This window comes from Salmo salar, chromosome ssa02, assembly GCF_905237065.1.
Source record: "Salmo salar chromosome ssa02, Ssal_v3.1, whole genome shotgun sequence".
NCBI lineage: Eukaryota > Metazoa > Chordata > Actinopteri > Salmoniformes > Salmonidae > Salmo > Salmo salar.
In genome coordinates this window covers 89,707,784-89,712,463 of record NC_059443.1, presented here as the reverse complement: position 1 = coordinate 89,712,463, position 4,680 = coordinate 89,707,784, and the positions used below count along the sequence as shown (strand labels likewise).

General features: G+C 40.1%; 1 pseudogene; it reads right to left on the bottom strand.

Annotated features, from left to right (window-relative positions):
- Positions 1-3,324: 3,324 nt before the first annotated feature.
- LOC123732791 (oocyte zinc finger protein XlCOF22-like) lies at positions 3,325-4,164 on the bottom strand (annotated as a pseudogene).
- Between the last annotated feature and the right edge of the window lie 516 nt (positions 4,165-4,680).

Below are 4,680 nucleotides of genomic sequence, written 5' to 3'. Positions count from 1 at the left end.
TCCTGATAATAATGCAGATATCTCACCTCTAGTTGTTGTTTCTTCTTGTAATCCTGATAATAATGCAGATATCTCACCTCTAGTTGTTGTACTCTTCTTGTGGTTACATTTCCATTGAATTCACTGCAAATTGCAGCCCAACCCTCTTGTTCTACTGCTCAGTAGCTGCAGTGTGGTTTTTACCTTCAATAACTGGATGGTTTAACAACATTTGTTTTGGAGCGTTTTTTCATTCACACTAAAGTTTTTTTGAACAAATTATTTTTGCCTCTGCCATTGTTTAGTCTCCAGATTCACACCAGTATTGGTGTTTTCTATTCCGGGTTTTAATGAGCACCACTAGACCTAATCAGGATTAATCTAGGTGTTCATACTGAACCTAATAAGGATTAACCCAGATGTTCATACTGAACCTAATCACGATTAACCCAGGTGTTCATACTGAACCTAATCACGATTAACCCAGGTGTTCTCATTTAGGCTTACTTACCTGACTCCGACTAACTAACCCTAATTTAAGCCACGTTCAGGAAATCTACTTAAATGTCCTAGTTTATCTAGTCCTGGCTTAATCTAAACCCTGCAGGGTCTGAATGAAACCTAATGTCCAGTGGGATTGATCTGTTTGATCCAATTGTTTGTTTCAGTTTCCAGTAGTTGAATCCTTTGACGTATTGTTGATTTCAAAACTTTTCAGTTTCAACAAATGCACTGGGTTGGTTGAAAAGTGATACTGTTTTGACATAGTGGAAGATACACTGAATTGATACTGTTTTTCATACTAAGATGGACTAAAATATGTGCTCATTGGTTATGCAAGAGGGCAGCAGGTAGCCTAGTGGTTAGAGCTGACAAGGTAGAAATCTGTTGTTCTGTCCCTGAACAAGGCAGTTAACCCACTGTTCCCTGGTAGGCCGTCATTGTAAATAAGAATCTGTTCTTAACTGACTTGTCTAATTAAATAAAGGTTAAATAAAATAATTAAGTCTTGATTTTCAGTCATTGGGTTAATTTCTTTCGCAATATGTTCAAATCAAATCAAGCTTTATTTATACAGCACATTTCAGACATGGATGCAACACAATGGCTTCACAGGAAAAAACTAATAAAAAACAATGAAAATAAACATAAATATTTACTACACAACAAACATAAGAGGATCAACAACAAAGACTAATGAGCATTGGAAAATCCATTGATTAAAATATTAACAATTGGATGCAATATTCAACCATAACGAGATGGACAAGCCAGCACAGGTGTAACACATTGACTAAGGAGGTGACGTCAATCAGTGCGTCCTACGTGCTAACGAGCTAGACGTGCTAACGAGCTAGACGTGCTAACGAGCTAGACGTGCTAACGAGCTAGAGCTAACGAGCTAGACGTGCTAAAGTCCAACCTCAAAACATAAATGGAAAAACCAAATACGTGTATACATATTTTTCCCCACTAGCTTCTAGAACTCTCGTCTTCCTAAAACTCACCAGCTTCTAGAACTCCCATCCCCTTGGAACGAGCCCAAACAAAACTAATCTCGAATACGGAAAAACATGCAGTTATAATAAATTGTGATCCATTGGCTAAACGCAAAACACAAACATTTTGACTGCCCACCCTTGAGACAATCAGCAACCAAGTTGTCCTTAAAAAGAACATGTCTGATTTCAAGAGGAAACTCCTGCAATATCCGTAGTAACTTTCCACCTCACTGCGGAGCTTCTCTCTCTTTTCAGGGTTCACTCGAATGTTGTTGGATCGGGGCCCAGTCCCCAATGTCATGCTCTAGTACATTTGGGTTGGCACATCTGAGAATGAACCCTGATATTCTAAAATCAGGGCAACAATGTCAATATAATTTTACCCAAAAATGGTCAGCTGGTTGCATAAATAATTATGATTACTAAATGTTACATAAATTGTAAATATCAAAACCAAATGCACACCGCTTTGTTAATATGTATTGGCAATAATTCACTTAATGGTGAGGTATGGAATAATAACAAATGTACTATATACACACAAACATCTGCCACAATAATCATATTACTTGTATTTTTTTCAAACAAGCACCTTATAAACTGCACAAGCACCAAAAACGCTGTTGGTTTGACAAGTAGCAATAAATAAAAATAAATCACTGATAATCGATTAGCGGGGAAATCAGGTTGTACGTGCTGTTGAAACTAACACAACTAAAAGGTCCTAATCCAGGCATCTCCCGTCTGGATTACTGCAACTCGCTGTTGGCTGGGCTCCCTGCCTGTGCCATTAAACCCCTGCAACTCATCCAGAACGCCGCAGCCCGTCCGGTGTTCAACCTTCCCAAGTTCTCTCACGTCACCCCGCTCCTCCACTGGCTTCCGGTTGAAGCTCGCATCTGCTACAAGACCATGGTGCTTGCCTACGGAGCTGTGAGGGGAACGGCACCTCCGTACTTTCAGGCTCTGATCAGGCCCTACACCCAAACAAGGGCACTGCGTTCATCCACCTCTGGCCTGCTGGCCCCCCTACCTCTGTGGAAGCACAGTTCCCGCTCAGCCCAGTCAAAACTGTTCGCTGCTCTGGCACCCCAATGGTGGAACAAGCTCCCTCACGACGCCAGGACAGCGGAGTCAATCACCACCTTCCGTAGACACCTGAAACCCCACCTCTTTAAGGAATACCTGGGATAGGATAAAGTAATCCTTCTAACCCCCCCCCCCAAAAAAAGATATAGATGTACTATTGTAAAGTGGTTGTTCCACTGGATATCATAAGGTGAATGCACCAATTTGTAAGTCGCTTTGGATAAGAGCGTCTGCTAAATGACGTAAATGTAAATGTAATAAAACACATGGAAATGGGAGATATATTTTACCTCACTGGTTAGAGGACAACCTGCAGAAGACAGTCAGCTACATTTTGGAGTGATGCATTTAAATGTAGGGGTCGCTAAACAAAGGAACGCAACACTTATTTGTCATCACTCATCGATATCATGTTGAAATCAATTGTGCAAGAGGAGGGAGATGAGGTTGCACGTCCTGTTAAAACTAACAGCTCAAAAACCACATGGAATCTGGGAATAATGTGTACATCCCTGGTTAGAGGACAATTTTTAGAAAACAGCTAGCTACATTTTGAAGTGTTGCATTTTGATTCCAGTGGGTCACCGACATGGTAAGTGTAACACAGCTCTTTTTGTGTTAGTCACTTTTTGTTAAATCACTGTTAAATCTCATAAATAGTACTCATCCATTTGAATACTATTACCATCCACGTCACCAACATGTTAAGTGTAACACAACTCAACACAACACAACTTTCAATTCAGAGCCTGGGTTTTTCCCCTGAGGATAATATCCATATCATTTTGAAATCAATTGATAAAGAGGCAAACATTTTGGCTTCTACATTGTGACATTATTAAAATACTCCTAGTACAATGTTAAAACATTCTACATTTTGACATTAATTCATTGATATCATGAAACAACTCCTTCATGTATTTTCTGATATTTGATCTGAGAACTTGTATATGATTCTCTCTCTGGTCACAGCTAAGAGGCTTCTCTCATGTGTGTGTTCTCTGTGTTGTACCAGGCTGTTTGACTGAGTAAAACTCTTCCCACATCGATTAGAGCTATATGATTTCTATTCTGTGTGTGTTCTCTGGTGTACTGTCAGAAGGCTATATGTAACAAAATTCTTTCCACATTGATCACAGCTAAAATACTTCTCTCCTGTGTGTGTTCTCTGGTGTATTGTCAGAAGGCTATATGTAACAAAATTCTTTCCACATTGATCACAGCTAAAATACTTCTCTCCTGTGTGTGTTCTCTGGTGCATCTTCAGATGGCTAGATTGAACAAAACTCTTCCCACATTGATCACAGCTAAAGGGTTTCTCTCCTGTGTGTGTTCTCTGGTGTATCTTCAGATAGCTAGATGTAGTAAAACTCTTCCCACATTGATCACAGCTATATGGTTTCTCTCCTGTGTGTGTTCTCTGGTGTGATATCAGGCTGGTTGAATGACCAAAACTCTTCCCACATTGATCACAGCTAAAAGGTTTCTCTCCTGTGTGTGTTCTCTGGTGTATCTTCAGATGGCTATACTGAACAAAACTCTTCCCACATTGATCACAGCCGTAAGGTTTCTCTCCTGTGTGTGTTCTCTGATGAATTTTAATGCTTGCTGAGGAGGTGAATCTCTTCCCACAATCAGAGCAGCAGTGAGTTCTCTTCCCTGTGGATCTCTGCAGGTGTTTCTTGAGATGTTCTGATCTGGAGAGACTCTTCTCTGCCTCGTCAGCATCATGAGGTTGTTGAGGCTCCCCAGAGGATCCACGATAGTCCCATATCTCTCCTGTGTGAACAACAAAGTCATATAGATGGTTAAAGGCCCACAACAGCAGAAATCCACTGTAAAAGGTGATGGCAACAGCGTAGCCATGATGTTGTACAACAATTGACGTCTAATGAATGTTAAAATTATTTGACAATTGTCTTAAAATGAGCAACAATAGTCATATTTAGTCTTGTTTTCACATTATTAGTAACATCGATGATTGCAGGCTAGAAATAAGTTAAAGTTGTTGAAACCCTAAGCAGTGTGGCAGACGACTTTTGGTCTCCAATATAGGCCACTTTCTGTGTTTGCTAAAATTGAGGCACGAGGGCAATTTGGTTGTAGAAAC